The sequence below is a fragment of the Mustelus asterias genome, chromosome 15, assembly GCF_964213995.1.
Source record: "Mustelus asterias chromosome 15, sMusAst1.hap1.1, whole genome shotgun sequence".
In the NCBI taxonomy this organism is placed as follows: domain Eukaryota; kingdom Metazoa; phylum Chordata; class Chondrichthyes; order Carcharhiniformes; family Triakidae; genus Mustelus; species Mustelus asterias.
In genome coordinates, this window is record NC_135815.1 from 90869684 (window position 1) to 90888478 (window position 18795).

Sequence of the window (18795 nt, forward strand, 5' to 3'; positions counted from 1 at the left end):
GCTTCTTCCATTAGTACGGAGGGTTTTTATTTTACCATTTAATGCATAAAGTATCTCCATGAGCTCACTCTCAAAGCAATGTCCACATCACTGCAATCGAGGTTACAGTTCAATGTCCTGGCACTCCCTGAGGTGGAACCTCTGTATTGTTAGACAGAGGGTTGATGGAACAGGAGAGCTTTGTTCAAAGGGACTGACCGAAGCAGCGATCATTGGAACTCTTCAGAGAAAGTTGGATAAATATTTGAAGCAACCACAAGGGGGACTGGGGCAAAGCAAGACGGCGGGATTTATTTTTAAGAAGTGAACACTGTGGGTACCCTGGCAAACTGGACGAAAACACAGGGCGACTACATAACCTTCTACATGGAAGAACTTGCTCAGGATTCTGCGAGTTTAGAAGCAGAGGCTGATGATGAGAAATCAGTCTGTGAGGTGACAAAGGCACGGGTTCGGGTCCTGTCCATGGAAGCAAAGGGGAAGAGAAGCAATATTTACTAATGAATCCCTCACATTCAACAACTCTTTCTGGTTGTATCACAGCTTGGTATGGCTCCTGCTCTGCCCAAGACCGTAAGAAACTACAAAGGGTTGTGAATGAAGCCCAGTCCATCATACAAACCAGCCTCCCATCTATTGACTCTGTCTACACTTCCCGCTGCCTCGGAAAAGCAGCCAGCATAATTAAGGATCCCACACATCCCAGACAGACTCTCTTCCATTGGGAAAAAGATACAAAAGTCTGAGGTCACGTACCAACCGACTCAAAAACAGCTTCTTCCCTGCTGCTGTCAGACTTTTGAATGTATCTACCTCACGCTAAGTTGATCTTTCTCTACACCCTAGCTAAGACTGTAACACTACATTCTGCACTCTCTCATTTCTTTCTCTATGAACAGTAGGCTTTGTCTGTACAGCGCGCAAGAAACAACACTTTTGACTGTATACTAATATATGTGACAATAGTAAATCAAATCAGTTGCTTCTTCCCCCTTGCTTATAATGTAAAGTGGAAGGGATTAAAAGGTCGAATTTAATCCGGCCTACTTAGAAGGAAGGGTGCAAAGTGAGACAGGTGAGGAGGAGAGGGATGGGGTTAAATTGGAGGTTAGGAGGAAGCCGCTGCCTGTCATGTACCCATGCACCTCCTCCCCACCCCCCACCAGCATTTTGACTCGACGTTCAAGATTGAGATGCTTGAGTCTGACTACGCCATTTAGATCCCAAGATCAGCACCTGGTCAGAGGGGGCCAAAGTGGATGTTGACTTGTGAATGTTTTTACGATAATCCTCCTGGCCTAAATAGGGTCCCTGCGCTTCTCCCATCCTCCCTCACTCTTCCCTCTGCCACCCCCACCCCATACCTTTCCCAGTTACAACAGACCCAGAAACCCATCCTCCTTGGCTCACTCACCTTACTTGGAGTCAAATATAGGCTGGTGATGAGTTTAGAAGAATGTGAGATGATCGAAAAGAAACATATGACATTCTAAAAGAGTTTAACAAGGCAAGAAAATGTTTACCCTGCCTAAGGTGTAGAGTAAGAAGTTTCACAACACCAGGTTAAAGTCCAACAGGTTTATTTGGTAGCAAATACCATAAGCTTTCAAATAAACCTGTTGGACTTTAACCTGGTGTTGTGAGACTTCTTACTGTGTTCACCCCAGTCCAATGCCGGCATCTCCACATCACGACTACTAAGGTGTAGAGAACATAAGAACATAAGAAATAGGAGCAGGAGTAGGCCATCTAGCCCCTCGAGCCTGCCCCGCCATTCAATAAGATCATGGCTGATCTGACGTGGATCAGTACCACTTACCCGCCTGATCCCCATAACCCTTAACTCCCTTACCGATCAGGAATCCATCCATCCGCGCTTTAAACATATTCAGCGAGGTAGCCTCCACCACCTCAGTGGGCAGAGAATTCCAGAGATTCACCACCCTCTGGGAGAAGAAGTTCCTCCTCAACTCTGTCTTAAACCGACCCCCCTTTATTTTGAGGCTGTGTCCTCTAGTTTTAACTTCCTTACTAAGTGGAAAGAATCTCTCCGCCTCCACCCTATCCAGCCCCCGCATTATCTTATAAGTCTCCATAAGATCCCCCCTCATCCTTCGAAACTCCAACGAGTACAAACCCAATCTCCTCAGCCTCTCCTCATAATCCAAACCCCTCATCTCCGGTATCAACCTGGTGAACCTTCTCTGCACTCCCTCCAATGCCAATATATCCTTCCTCATATAAGGGGACCAATACTGCACACAGTATTCCAGCTGCGGCCTCACCAATGCCCTGTACAGGTGCATCAAGACATCCCTGCTTTTATATTCTATCCCCTTCGCAATATAGGCCAACATCCCATTTGCCTTCTTGATCACCTGTTGTACCTGCAGACTGGGCTTTTGCGTCTCATGCACAAGGACCCCTAGGTCCCTTTGCACGGTAGCATGTTTTAATTTGTTTCCATTGAGATAGTAATCCCATTTGTTATTATTTCCTCCAAAGTGTATAACCTCGCATTTATCAACGTTATACTCCATTTGCCATATCCTCGCCCACTCACTCAGCCTGTCCAAATCTCTCTGCAGATCTTCTCCGTCCTCCACACGATTCACTTTTCCACTTATCTTTGTGTCGTCTGCAAACTTCGTTACCCTACACTCCGTCCCCTCCTCCAGATCATCTATATAAATGGTAAATAGTTGCGGCCCGAGTACTGATCCCTGCGGCACGTCACTAGTTACCTTCCTCCAACCGGAAAAACACCCATTTATTCCGACTCTTTGCTTCCTGTCGGATAGCCAGTCCCCAATCCACTTTAACACACTACCCCCAACTCCGTGTGCCCTAATCTTCTTCAGTAGCCTTTTATGGGGCACCTTATCAAACGCCTTTTGGAAATCCAGAAACACCGCATCCACCGGTTCTCCTCCATCAACCGCCCTAGTCACATCTTCATAAAAATCCAACATGTTCGTCAAGCACGACTTTCCCCTCATGAATCCATGCTGCGTCTGATTGATCGAACCATTTCTATCCAGATGCCCTGCTATCTCCTCTTTAATAATGGATTCCAGCATTTTCCCTACTACAGACGTTAAGCTGACCGGCCTATAGTTACCCGCCTTTTGTCTCCTTTCTTTTTTAAACAGCGGCGTAACATTAGCCGTTTTCCAATCAACCGGCACTACCCCAGAATGCAACGAGTTTTGATAAATAATCACTAACGCATCCACTATTACCTCTGACATTTCTTTCAATACCCTGGGATGTATTCCATCCGGACCCGGGGACTTATCCACCTTCAGTCCCATTAGTCTACCCAGCACTGCCTCTCTGGTAACATTAATTGTATTAAGTATTTCTCCTGCTGCCAACCCTCTATCGTTAATATTTGGCAAACTATTTGTGTCCTCCACCGTGAAGACCGACACAAAAAACTTATTTAAAGACTCAGCCATATCCTCATTTCCCACTATTAACTCCCCCCTCTCGTCCTCCAAGGGTCCAACATTCACTCTAGCCACTCTATTCCTTTTTATATATTTATAAAAACTTTTACTATCATTTTTTATATTAATTGCTAGCCGAGCTTCATAGTCTATCCTTCCTTCCTTTATCGCTTTCTTAGTCTCTCTTTGTTGTTTCTTAAATTTTTCCCAATCACTTGTTTCTCCACTATTTTTGGCCACTCTGTACGCAGCTGTTTTTATTTTAATACTCTCCTTTATTTCCTTCGTTATCCACGGCTGGTTCTCCCTTTTCTTACAATCCTTGTTTTTTGCTGGAATATATTTTTGCTGAGAACTGAAAAGGATCTCCTTAAAAATCCTCCACTGTTCCTCAGCTATCCTACCTGCCAGCCTGCTCTCCCAGTCTACCTTAGCCAATTCATCCCTCATCCTATCATATTTCCCTCTGTTCAAACAGAGGACACTGGTTTGGGACCAAACTTTCTCCTCTTCCATCTGAATCAGAAATTCGACCATATTGTGGTCACTAGACCCAAGAGGGTCCTTCACAATAAGATCCTTAATTCTACCTACCTCGTTACACAATACCAGATCCAAAATAGCTCGTTCCCTCGTCGGTTCCGTAACATGCTGTTCAAGGAAACTATCCCGACAGCATTCTAAGAACTCTTCCTCCATTCCACCCTTACCGACTTGAGTCTGCCAGTCAATGTGCATGTTGAAGTCCCCTATGATTATTGCCGTTCCGTTTTTACACGCATCCCTTATCTGCTTGTTTATAGCCCTCCCTACCTCAACATTATTATTTGGGGGCCTATATACCACACCTACTAGTGTCTTTCTCCCTCTACTATTCCTCATCTCTAGCCATAATGATTCCACGTTTTGTTCCTCAGAGCCTATGTCATCCCTCAGTACTACCCTGATATTATCTCTTATTAATAGCGCGACCCCACCACCTTTTCCTTCCTGTCTATTCTTCCTAAACGCCTGATACCCCTGGATATTCATCTCCCAGTCCTGGTCACCTTTCAGCCACGTTTCTGTAATGGCCACTAGATCGTACCCACTCGTGCTGATTTGCACCATCAACTCATTTACCTTGTTCCGAATGCTTCGTGCATTCAGGCAAAGTGTCCTTATTCCAGCTTTTATCTGGACCCGCTTTGATGAGTCGCGAACACCCTCTCCCTCTACTCCCTTATCTAAATTACCGCCTTCATTCACTTGCACCCTCTCCTCTACCATTAATTTTGTAATTCCCCTTACCCCTGCATCCTCCACCCCATCAATTAGTTCCTTGATACTAGTCAACTCTTCTAGCTCCCCTCCCCCCAACCTATCTAGTTTAAATTCTCCCCAGTAACCTTAGCCAACCTACCGGCCAGGATATTGGTCCCCGTGTGATTCAAGTTCCACCCGTTTTTTGTATACAGATCACCCCTGCCCCTGACCAAGGGTCACACTCTCAAAACAAGTTAACAACCATGTAGCACAAAGATGGTGGAAAAATTGTTTTCTCTCAGAGGGTAGTTGATTTGATTTGATTTATTATTGTCACATGTATTAACATACAGTGAAAAGTATTGTTTCTTGCGCATTATACTGCCAAAGCATACCTTTCATAGAGAAGGAAACAAGAGAGTGCAGAATGTAGTGTCATAGCTAGGCTGTAGAGAAAGATTAACTGAATGCAAAGTAGGTAGTGAATGTTTGAAATTCTCTATCACAAAGGGTGGCATGAAATACATTCAAGACAGACGTTGACCGATTTCTGAGAACTCAGGGGTTAATGGATATGGGTATATTGTGGGAAGTTGAGGTAGGAAATCAGGCATGATTTTATTGAATGCTGGAGCAGGCTCAAAAGGCCAAAAAGCCATCTTCTGCTCTTATTTCTTCCAGCTTTATGTTTCCTAGAATTATAGAATCCCTACAGTTCAGAAGGAGGCCATTCAGCCCACCGAGCCTGCACCGACAATAATCCCACCCAGACCCAATCCCCATAACCCCATATATTTACACTGCTAATCCCCCTGACACTCAAAGGGGCAATTTAGCATGGCCCATCAACCTAACTCGCACATCTTTGGAGTGTGGGAGGAAACCAGAGCACCTGGAGGAAACCGACGCAGACACGGGGAGAATGTGCAGACTCCACACAGACAGTGACCCGAAGCTGGGAATTGAACCCGGGTCCCTGGCGCTGTGAGACAGTAGTGCTAACCACTGTGCCACCATGCCGCCCCTTTGATTCATGGCAGCAACGGGCAGTTAGGTGGTTTGGCATCTCCGTCAGCTGGCCAGGGGGACGTCCTGACTGGCAGCGGGTGGAATTCAACAGCAGGAATTTTGAATGAGGCCCAGGAGTTAAAATTCGGTGAAGCATCCTTTCCCGCTTCAGCGGTCACTTGTCCGATTCAGGCCCTTTTGTTCCAGGCTGGGGCTTAATTCGTTCCAATGTTCATTGTTCATCCTCTTATCATTTTTTCATCCTTTCATTGTCTCTCTGTAGCAGAGTCCATCAAGACACACATATCTCGATGTAATGTTTGGTCTTTTGCAAGAGTTAAACTTGGTGCTGTTCCCGCCAGCGGGATCTTATGGTCCTGCCGACAGCACACCCCCGGCACAGGCTTCCCAGTGACGAGGGGTGTGTTCAGCGGGAAACCCCCTTGACAATGGCAGGACCATAAGAGCCCGATTCCAGTGAGCGGTGCACTGCCTCATGCCGCTGGGAGATACACTGTGGAAGGGGGAAAATCCCACCCAGCAGCTTGGCAGCAGCTCGTATTTTGCCCAATACTGACTTCCATTGTCATTTTGACACCTTGGGCAGGATTGAATGTTGGAGCAGGCTCGAAGGGCCGAAAGGCCATCTCCTGCTCTTATTTCATACAGCCCTATGTTTCCTAGAATCATAGAATCCCTACAGTGCAGAAGGAGGCCATTTGGCCCATCGAGTTTGCACTTACCACAATCCCACCCAGGCCCCATCCCCTTAACCCCACATATTTACACTGCTCATCTTCCTGACACTAAGGGGCAATTTTTCATGGCCAATCCACCTAACCCTCACACCTTTGGACTGTGGGAGGAAACTGGAGTACTCGGAGGAAACCCACGCAGACACTGGGAGAACGCTGGCGGGATTGTCCGGCCACGCCTGACCCCAAGGTCGGAAAATCCCATCCGTCATCATCAAGGACCTTTGCATGGTCTGTGTCCCACCTGCTACAATTACCATGGCGAGCGGGATGAGAAAATTCCGCATTTTTCTTATTGGTTCATGGAATGTTGTGGGCTAGGCCACCATTGAATTGCCCATCCCTGATTGTCCTTGAGAAGGGGGTGGTGAGTAGCAGAGAACGTGCAGACTCTGCACAGACAATGACTCAAACTGGGAATCGAATCCAGGTCGCTGGCGCTGTGAGGCAGCAATGCTAACCACTGTGCCACCGTGCCGCCCCAGAATGGTGGACGTGAAATGGTGGAGTAAGAACTACATGGCTTACTTCTGCTGTTCTCTCTTATGTTCCTCTGAATGACATCCAGATGGCCTCAAAGCTCCCTATCAACACATATAGAAGGCTATCAAGAGCCTGGTTGCAGGCTGGAGGGGCTGAATGGCCCACAACTGTTCTTAATTTGTATGTTAGTAAGTCCAGGGAAGGGGTTGATGGAAGGGTCTTATAGATTGGAGAGAGGAGCCTACAGGACATCGTTGATCCATCCTTGCCTCCACATCCAAAAGTAGGGAGAGAGAAAATGGGGAATTATAGACCGGTTAGCCTGACATCGGTGGTGGGGGAAATGCTGGAGTCAATTATTAAGGATATAATAACTGAGCATTTGGAAAGCGGTGACAGGATCGGTCCAAGTCAGCATGGAAATAGTGCTTGACAAATCCTCTGGCATTTTTTGATGATGTGACCAGTAGAGTGGACAAGGGTGAACCAGTGGATGTTGTGTATCTGGACTTTTAAAAGGCTTTTGACAAGGTGCCACACAAGAGATTAGTGAGCAAGGTCAAAGCTCATGGTATTTGGGGTAATGTATTGACGTGGATAGAGAACTGGTTGGCAGACAGGAAGCAGAGAGTGGGAATAAACGGGTCCCTTTCAGAGTGACAGGCAGTGACTAGTAGGGTACCACAGGGCTCAGTGCTGGAACCCCAGCTATTCACAATATACATTAATGATTTGGATGAAGGAATTGAATGCAATATCTCCAGATTTGTACATAACACTAAGCTGGGTGGCAGCGTGTGCTGTGAGGAGGATGCTAAGAAGCTGCCGAGTGACTTGGACAGGCTAGTTGAGTGGGCAAATACTTGGCAAATGCAATATAATGTGGATTATTGTGAGGTTATCCACTTTGGTGGCAAAAACAGGAAGGAAGATTATTATCTGAATGGTGGCAGTTTAGGAAAAAGGGAAGTGCAATGTGACCTGGGTGTCATGGTGGAACAGTCGCTGAAGGCCGGCATGCAGGTACAGCAGGCGGTGAGAAAAGCTAATGGCATGCTGGCCTTCACAGCAAGAGGATTTGAGTCGAGGAGTAAGGATGTCTTGCTGCAGTTATACAGGGCCTTGGTGAGGCCACACCTTGAGATTTGTGTGCAGTTTTGGTCTCCTAGTCTGAGGAAGGACATTCTTGCTATTGAGGAAGTCCAGCGACTGATTCACCAGACTGATTCCTGGAATGGTAGGACTGACATATGAAGAGAGACTGGGCTTGTACTCACTGGAATTTAAAAGAATGAGAGGAGATCTCATAGAAACATATCAAATCCTGATGGGACTGGACAGGCTAGATGTGGGAAGAATGTTCCTGATGTTGGGGAAGTCCAGAACTCGAGGACACAGTCTAAGAATAAGGGGTAAGCCATTCAGGACTGAGATGAGGAGGAACTTCTTCACTCAGAGAGTTGTGAACCTGTAGAATTCTCTACCACAGAAAGCTGTTAGGTCCAATTCAAGTCAAGTCCAAAGTCAATTTAGTCCAAAGATGTGCAGGTTAGGTTGATTGGCCATGCTAAATTGCCCCTTAGTATCAGGGGGATCAGCAGGGTAAATATATGGGGCTGAGGGGATAGAGCCTGGGTGGGATTGTGGTCGGTGCAGACTTGATGGGCTGAATGGCCTCATTCTGCGCTGTAGGGATTCGATAAATTATATAATTAGTTCATTAGATATGTTCAAGAGAGAGCTGGACGTAGTCCTTGTGGCTAAAGGGATCAAGGGGTATGGAGAGAAAGCAGGAGTGGGATACTGAAAGTGCATGATCAACCATGATCATATTGAATGGTAGTGCAGGCTCGAAGGGCCGAATGGCCTCCTCCCGCACCTATTTTCTATGTTTCTATGTTTCAACTAGAAGGACCGCAAAAACCAGGTGGGATATTCGAAATGATGACGGGTTTTAATTGGGTAGGTAGTGAGATGTCTTCCATTAAGTGGATCACAGCTAGAGGCCATGTATTGAAAATAATTGGAAAGAGAGTGAGAGGGGGCAATGAGAAGTAACTTCTTCACATAGAGGGTTGTTAAGATTTGGTTTGTATTACCTGAAAGCTCGGTGGATTCAGATTCCAAAATGAATACTAAAAAGCAATTGAAACATGTACCTGAACTTTGCAGGGCCATGAATATATCTGGGCTGTGGCACTAAATCGGTGTAGTAACAAATCCCTTTAAGAGGCGAGGTTTCAGAGGGTCACGTGACCTGTCCGGCCAAATCGGGCCAAGGTGCGCAAATCCCGGGGCTGAGCGTTTCCAGGCAGTCTGGAGATTAGAGTCAAAGGATAGCATCTTTCTCGCACACTGTATATAATTCACCCCCCGCTGCATTGTGAGGTTCCAGATTCTGTGGAATAGAGTTTGAACTTGAACATTCATTCAAATTAGAGAGAGCACTGTTGCTTCTGGTGGGTGGCACAGTGGTTAGCACTGCTGCCTCACAGCGCCAGGGACCCAGGTTCAATTCCTGGCTTGGGTCGCCGTCTGTGCAGAGTCTGCACATTGTTTGCATGGGTTTCGTCCGGGTGCTCCGGTTTCCTCCCACAGTCCGAAAGACGTGCTGGTTAGGTGCTAAATTCTCCCTCAGTGTACCCGAACAGGCACTGGAGTGTGGCAACTTGGGGATTTTCACAGTAGCTCCATTGCCTACTTGTGACACTCATAGAAAAAAATAACTTGAACTTTTGCAACGATGGCAATGTTAGCAGTTAGACCAGCTCCCTCTGGATGAACAGAGGGATCTGGGTGGCCATGTGCATAGATCCCTGAAAGTTGGCACCCAGGTTGATAGGGTTGCTAAGAAGGCGTACGGAGTGTTAGCTTTTATTGGTAGAGGGATTGAGTTTCGGAGCCAGGAGGTCATGCTGCAACTGTACAAAACTCTGGTGCGGCCGCATTTGGAGTATTGCGTACAGTTCTGGTCGCCGTATTGTAGGAAAGATGTGGAAGTGTTGGAAAGGGTGCAGAGGAGATTTACCAGGATGTTGCCTGGTATGGTAGGAAAATCGTATGAGGAAAGGCTGAGGGGCTTGAGGTTGTTTTCGTTAGAGAGAAGGTTAAGAGGTGACTTAATAGAGACATACAAGATGATCAGAGGATTAGATAGGGTGGATAGTGAGAGCCTTTTTCCTCGGATGGTGTTGGCTAGCACGAGGGGACATACCTTTAAATTGAGGGGTGAGAGATATAGGACAGATGTTAGAGGTAGGTTCTTTACTCAGAGAGTAGTAAGGGCGTGGAATGCCCTGCCTGCAGCAGTAGTGGACTCGCCAACATTAAGAGCATTCAAATGTTTATTGGATAAACATATGGATGATATTGGAATAGTGTAGATTAGAGGGGCTTTAGATTGGTTTCACTGGTCGGCGCAACATCGAGGGCCGAAGGGTCTGTACTGCGCTGTAATGTTCTATGTTCTGTGTTCTATTTGAGTGTCACCAGGGCAGTGCAGGATCAGAGATCCAGGGAAACTGATAAAAGTCCATGGGTGATTAGGGCTCCCGTTCAAAACCTGCTGGGTGCATTGACAACGATAGCAGGGCGTATTGTGAACATGAAAGTAAATCCATCAACAGATGGGCCTTGGCTGATTGCAGTCGGGTCGTATGTTAAACAAGGCAATCTTTCACTATCACATATCAGCGTAGTGGACATTAAAATGCTTGAATGGGTCTCAACAGCCATTAGACTAATTTACATTGCGAGTTCAGTATTCCAAAAATTACGCCAGAGTCTCACCAGAGATAATGTCCCCAAGGGGGCAGGGGAAATCATCCAGTTTTTGGGCATAACTGAGACAGAAAAGGGACTGACTAGCTGCCAGGATTATTTTGCTTGCAATCCAAAAATATGAGGCAATAGCACAAGCGACGGTATCTGCGACTCGAATCAGAGCGAGTCAACAATGAGTTGCTGAAATGTGCAAGCGGGGAACATTCACATCTAAGTAGGGTGAAACCACAAGTCTAAGCCAAGTTTTATTCTGATGGAGGTCTTTAACAAGGATAATCACAGAGTGTGTGGTATTGTGGACGTTTTCCAAGAAAACAGCTCAGATGGAATTCATGATATTCCTCAAACTGCAGATCCTTACCCTTTTGACATGATGGGTATCATTTGATGTTGCTTCAGCATGCAACTGCTCATTGAAGATCTTATCACTCTCCAACGCGGTGGTTTATATTCAAAGTTTAAACTCACTCCTTTGTCCAGTTTGTGAGCCCTGTCTCCCGGCTATCTGAAGAAAAAAGTTGTTATGTTACCTGCCCGATAATATTACTTTGTTTTCATACAATTACAGTAAGTTCAAAGCAGCTCGCACAAAGGAAATATAATTTGTAAGCGAAATGAACTCACTCCCATAAGAATGTAAACACTTTCCATTGCGCACAGATTGTACATTTGATTTTCCAGCTTTTTGTTATCTTATCTTGCATTGAATCACCGTGCATGCACAAGGTTTCGCACCTTTCTTTTATGTCACATTGCCATATCAAGATGTTCTGAAAATGGCCAAGTGTTAAATCATCAAATATTTGTCCACTCATGCAATGCTCAGAATCCCTAATGCTCATTAGGGGTCGTTACTGAACTCCACTTGAGAGTGTCTTGTACGCTTAGGGGTTAAGTCTGTCTCTGTGCGGCTAACTGTTAGGTTGAAAGATGTCGGTGCTGTTCCCAAGATGTCGTCCCAGTTTGCTTGCCTGTCCTCGCACAGTGCCTGCCAACGCATGGGCAGCTCCAAGCACTGACAAGCAGCAGCTACTCTGAGGCAGGCGGATAATAAGTGTTTACTTGTGAAGATCTCTCTTTTAGTCAAACAGGAGTTAGCACGCAGACACACATTCAAGCACATTGATACTGGGTGAAGATAACCAAAGCACTTTTGTAGAATTATGGAATCATTCAGGTTAAAGTCGAAGACCTGGGGCGGCACGGTGGCAAAGTGGTTGGCACTGCTGCCTCACGGCGCCAGGGACCCGGGTTCGACTCGGGGTCTGTGCGGGAGTCTCCCCATGACTGCATGGGGTTCCTCCGGGAGCTCCGGTTTCTTCCCCAGTGGCGGATTAACTACCACCCGGACCCCGAGGCTGAGCTTTAGTCAGGCCCTCTGACCTTGCCCCCTGCCCCACTCTTCGTTGAATAGAATAAAGTGACGTTAAGTGACATTAGATAACTTATATCGTTGTACTATGTATAATGTACTACATGTATAATATCATAAAGTTATATGAATCAATTACAACCCTTTTATTCATTTATTTTTCATTTTCTTTACATTTGTACTTTAAAAAGCTTCCGTGTTTTTTTGGTTTACAAAGGTGTCGATAACAGCATGTAAATCAACAGATCGAAGCATGTCTGATTCAATGAGCATGAGTGCCAGATGACTAAGTTTCTCATCACTCATTGTTGAGCGCAAATAGATTTTGATCCTCTTCAGTGCCGAAAATGAACGCTCACCTGAACAGTTAGTGATTTGTTTTGCTCTCGGGGCCCCCCTCCCTTCCGGGCCCCGAGGCTTAAGCCTACTCAGCCTAATGGTTAATCCGCCACTGTTTCCTCCCACAGTTCGAAAGACGTGCTTTGACAAAGGGTCATCTGGACTCGAAACGTCAACTCTTTTCTCTCCTTACAGATGCTGCCAGACCTGCTGAGATTTTCCAGCATTTTCTCTTCTGGTTTCAGATTCCAGCATCCGCAGTAATTTGCTTTTATGCTGGTTAGGCGCATTGGCTATGGTAAAACAAATTGTCCCAAGATGTGAAGGTTGGATGGTAAGTGTGTGGAGTTACGGGGATAAGGAAAGGGAGTGAGCCTGGGTAAGATACTCTGTCAGAGAGTCAGTGCAGACTCAAAGGGCCGAACGGCCTCCTTGTGCACTGCAGGGATTCTAAGTCCGAAAGACGCGCTGGTTATTAGAACTAGAAGCAGGAATAGGCCATCTGGCCCCTTGAGTCTGAAATCATAGAAATCATAGAAACCCTACAGTACAGAAAGAGGCCAATCGGCCCATCGAGTCTGCTCCGACCACAATCTCATCCAGACTCTACCCCCATATCCCTACATATTTTACCCACTAATCCCTCTAACCTACGCATCTCAGGACAAGGGGCAATTTTAGCATGGCCAATCAACCTAACCCACACATCTTTGGACTGTGGGAGGAAACCGGAGCACCCGGAGGAAACCCACGCAGACATGGGGAGAACGTGCAAACTCTACATAGACAGTGACCCAAGACGGGAATCGAACCCAGGTCCCTGGAGCTGTGAAGCAGCAGTGCTAACCACTGTGCTACCATGCTGCTTCACCATTCAATAAGATCATGGCTGATCTTTTCATGGACTCAGCTCCACTTACCCGCCCGCTCACCATAACATGGTTGGGTGCACTGGCCATGCTCCTTCCCTCAGTGCACCCGAAGAGGAGCCAGAGTGTGGTGACGAGGGGATTTTCACAGTAACTTCATTGCAGTGTTAATGTAGGCCTTACTTGTGACACTAATCAATCAACCTAAACTCAGAAGATCATGATTTTTCTTCAAAATTTACAGTCCCTCCCTATCCCAACATCCCTCATTTCCCCTTAGTGCCCAAGAATCTATCAACCTCAACCACCGGAATCTTACCACCATTCATGCCGGTGGGATTTTCCCATCCCACCACAGTGAACGGAGAACGCCAACTTTTCTGCCTTCGCTGCAGCAGGAGCATGACATGAACGGCTGGTAAGACCATGCCCAAGGGCCGGGCATCCGCTGCCCTCGTGGGGGCGAGAGAATTCCAAAGATTCGCAACCCTTTAAGTGGAGAAATATCTCATCTCTGTCTAAAACGGTCAACCTTTTCTCCTAAATCGATGACTCTTCCTTCTGGCCTCTTCAGCTTTCCACCCCACTTCTCCCGTCAGCCAGTTGGCACTCTCTATCCGACGGGCAGCATTCATTGAAGCATAGAAAATAGATGCAGGGGGAGGTCATTCGAGTCTGCTCCGCCATTCATTTCGATCATAGAATAGAATCATAGAACCCCACAGTACAGAAGGAGACCATTCGGCCCATCGAGTCTACACCGACTACAATTCCACTCTATTCCCGTAACCCCACGTATTTACCCTGCTAATCCCCCTGACACGAAGATCAATTTAGCACTGCCAATCAACCTAACCCGCACATCTTTCGGACTGTGGGAGGAAACCGGAGCACCCGGAGGAAACTCACGCAGACACGGGGAGAACGTGCAAATTCCACACAAACAGTCACCCGAGGTGGGGATTGAACCCGGGTCCCCGGCGCTGTGAGGCAGCAGTGCTAACCACTGTGCCAGCGTGCCCATCCCATGCCTGATCATCGAATTCAATACCCTGATCCTTGCCTTCCCCCCAGATCCTTTGATCCCTTTAGCCCCGAGAGCTATATCTAATTTCTTCTTGAAATCACACAATGTTTTGGCCACAACTACTTTCTGTGGTGGTGAATTCCACAGATTCACCACCCTCTGGGTGAAGAAATTTCTCCTCACCTCAGTTCAAAATCCCTTATCCTCAAATGATGACCCCCCCCCCCCCTAGTCTGGACTCCCCCACCATTGGGAACATTCTTCTTGAATCTACCTTGTCTAACCCTGTTTAGAATTTGATACGTTTCTATGAGATCCACTCTCACTCTTTATGAATACAATCCTTTCCACGAGATCTGAATGAGATCCAAATGAGGCCTGGCAGGCAAAGACCGTCCGACAAAGACCCACGTGCGGGCTTGGTGTTCGCCCTGGATCCCTGCCGGCAGTGAAGGCCGGCACGATGATTGCCACATTGATTTATACCTGTCACATTGATGCCGACACTCATTATTCCCCATTGTCAAATCACAGCAACTGAAGTCACACTACAAATCAATTAAGCATAAAAGCAGATGGAGACAGGCTGCTAATTTACGATGTTGTTGAAATGATGTCTCTCTGTAATATTGAATGAATGACACCGTAATGCGTGTCGACTCACATGAGAAACAAATTGATTCAGTGTAACACAAAGATTCCCTTAGGCCCTTTCCTACTGAGGCACATGCCAAGCTAAGCAGCAATCGCTTTTAAAGCTCCCTAACCGGGGTCAGGGGTCACGAGTGCGAGTAGGGATAAGCAGCTGCAGACCTGACAGAGAACAGCCTTAATTCATTTTATTACCAAGTAGCTCCCAGCACACTTTAAAAGAAATCAAAATCTGAAATGTGTCACTTCATTAAATTACCCCTGTAAACTTTTGTGTCTAGCAAGAACAGGGTAGCCGATCTAGCCGCAGGGGATAAGATTCCACATAATGATTACTGGCACAAGAATTGAGGACTTGAATTTCCCAATGTGTGGGAGAGACTTTCAATTGGGGTCAACAGATATCTATAGAGGGAGCTAGATTCGTAACTGTTGAGGGTTAAATGCACAGAGATACTAATTGCGTTGTTTGGATAGGGTAGGAACTCAGTTCTGCTTAACCATAGACAGGAATCACTGCATTGCAGAAGAGGGCCATTCAGCCCATCGAGTCTGCACTAATTCTCCAAACAAGCATCCCACCGAGACCCTCCTCTCTCCTCGTAACCCCACACATTTAGCATGGCTAATCGACCTAATCTACACATCGTTTGGACACTAATGGACAATTTACCATGGCCAATTCACCTAACAAGTAGGCTTACATTAACACTTCAATTAAGTTACTGTGAAAATCACCAAGTCGCCACACACAGGTGCCTGTTCGGGTACACTGAGGGAGAATTTAGCGCGGTCGATGCACCTAATCAGGACGTCTTTCGGCCTGTGGGGGGAAAACCAGAGCACCCAGAGTAAACCCACGCAGACACAGGGAGAACGTGCAGACTCCACATAGACAGTGACCCAAGCCGGGAATCGAACCTGGGTCCCTGGAGCTGTGAGGCAGCAGTGCTAGCCACTGCGCCACCATGCTGGAACAAGTGAAGACAGAGAAAGAGAGAGAATATTTTTCATAGAACTTTTGGGCACTGAAGACCCATAGCACGGAATGTCACTCTTACGAACTTGAGCTAACCTGGTCAAAGTGGAAGAGGAAATTCTTCACACAATGCATAGAGAGGGAATGAAATGCTCTGCCCAACAACCTGAAGAAACAGAATCAATTAAGGTGATGATACTTGGGAGAATAAGTAATGACAGGGTTGGCCTGCCCCTGGGCATTGAGCATCCATCCCAAGCCCAAGGTCTTATCAGCCACCTCATTGGTCACTGAGTGTCCAATCCAATGCTCAGCCTGTTGCCCATCCTTCATCACCCACCTGAGGGCTGCAGCAAGACGAATCTTTAGCTCTGATTCGCTGGTAGTTTTCCTTCCCTTCCGTTTCCATGGAAATGGGGCCCAAGGCCCAAATTCCGGCAACCTCCAACCTCGCCTTAGGGGCACAAATGTTACTCTGTGAGCCTGATTTCTCAGGCCGTCTTTCTGGCCAATTGCTTATTTAAAAAAGAAATATGTTTTGCGAAAGAAACATTTGCCAAGGCTTGGATGTTTTAGTCTCTCCCTCTCTCCGGGGCCGATTTCGAGGCCTCATTCTCTGTGGGCTCAAAGTCCGGAGGGCGCGTTTCGCGTTGGCAAGTTTCCAAATTCTCATCTTTCCAGCCCCTCACCGGTGGAGTGGCATGAAACACTCCATGGGGCTGCAGAAAGCTAATTTCAGTACATTAGCATGTCATCAGTGAGCACTCTCTCCGGATATTGAGCCTGCACCGAATTCTGAGCGGGTTTTGACATGTCTTCATGTCTTTGCCATTTACAACAGGTCTACTTTGATTTGATTTATTATTGTCACATGTATTAACATACAGTGAAAAGTTTTGTTTCTTGCGCGCTATACAGACGAAGCATACCGTTCATAGAGAAGGAAAGGAGAGAGTGCAGAATGTAGTGTTACAGTCAAAGCTAGGGTGTAGAGAAAGATCAACTTAATGCGAGGTAGGTCCATTCAAAAGTCTGATGGCAGGAGGGAAGAAGCTGTTCTTGAGTTGATTGGTATGTGACCTCAGACTTTTGTATCTTTTACCGAAGGAAGGAGGTGGAACAGAGTATGTCCGGGGTGTGTGGGGTCCTTAATTATGATGGCTGCTTTTCCCGAGACAGTGGGAAGTGCAGACGGTTTCAATGGATGGGAGGCTGGTTTGTTTGATGGACTGGGCTTCGTTCACAACCGTTTGTAGTTTCTTGCATTCTTTATCAGAGCAGGAGCCATACCAAGCTGTGATACAACTAGAAAGAATGCTTTCTTTGGTGCATCTGTAAAAGTTGGTGAGAGTCGTAGTGGGCATGCCAAATTTCCTTCGTCTTCAGAGAAAGTAGAGGCATTTTGAGTGCTTTCTTAACTATAGCGTTGGCATGGGGTGGACCAGGACAGGTTGTTAGTGATCTGGACACCTAGAAACTTGAAGCTCTCGACCATTTCCACTTCATCCTCCTTGATGTAGAAGGGGCATGTTCTCCATTATGCTTCCTGAAGTCGATGACTATCTCCTTCGTTTGTTGACACTGAGGGAGAGGTTATTGTCATATAGAAGTGTGAACCTGGTGCCTTTACCTCTAAGCGGGAGTTTGGAGGTGAGGGGTCAGGCAGCCTCCTGTGCTACTCAGGGGGCACTCAGGAGGACTCGGAGGCATGGATAGGTTCAACTCGGGGCCGGGCATGAGGGTCCCAGAATCACCATTTTGGGGAGAGAGGTTGGGTGGGGGTCACTTACTGGCTTTCTCTACCCTTTATGTCGGGGCGACCCTTGTGCTACAAAGATTCTGAAGGCTGGTCGTCGGTCAGCGCTTCCCATGTCCTCCTTCCTGGGCTCCTATCCACATGGGCAGCTGAGGGAATGCCCTTCCTTAGTGGGGGCTGGCAAGAGGGTGGGAGGGTCATGGCACTGCCATTCTCACACTCCACAGGGATGAGGTGCCAGGTGAGGGTGGTGGTTCCCCCAAGTTTGGTGGCATGAACAGACGAATGAACAAAGTGAAATTTATTGACACACATTCAGAACCAAATGGTGAGTGTATTAAGTCTTCAGAGGCAGAAGTCCCTCCACCAAAATCCCTTTATTTACAATTCCAACAGCAGTACACAGAGTGCTATCAGTCAGCAGTCTACTTTTGGGAGTGCCAGAGGAAGTGACACCCCTGGTTAAATACAAGGAAAAGGCTCCCTGATTGGCCCATCAATTGACTCCTTAATCAGGGAGTTGATATTCCAATAGGCCAACCTCAATGGTCATTACAGCGATCTTACCACAATAGTGTCTATATTCACCCGTGCCTACGAAGTGCTTACAGTTTCTTAATATTCCTCAACAACATTGCCATGGCTCTGGAGCCACATGTAGGCCAGGCCAGGTAAGGACTGCAGATTTCCTTCCTTGAAGGACAATCGTGAACCAGGTGGCTTTTTATGACAACCGACAATGGTTTCATAGTCATCATTAGACTTTTAATTCCAGATTTTTTTTATTGAATTCACTTGTGGAACAAGTGCGGAGGGGAGTTGTTCAGATGGAACTCCCCGGTGCCTGTCGCAGTTAAGTCATTGCATAGCGGCGAAATCACAGGGACTGGCATGAAACTCGTGGAAACAGAAATTAATACTAATGAGTTGTAGGATTTGGCCTGAAAACATGTCATCGCGTAACATTGTGGCCAGAATGTTACTACTGTTCACGTCGGCAGGATTTTCCCATCCCGTTGCAGTGAACGGAGATTTGGCTGGGTGCCAAATTCTCTGACCTCGCTGCAACAGGATCA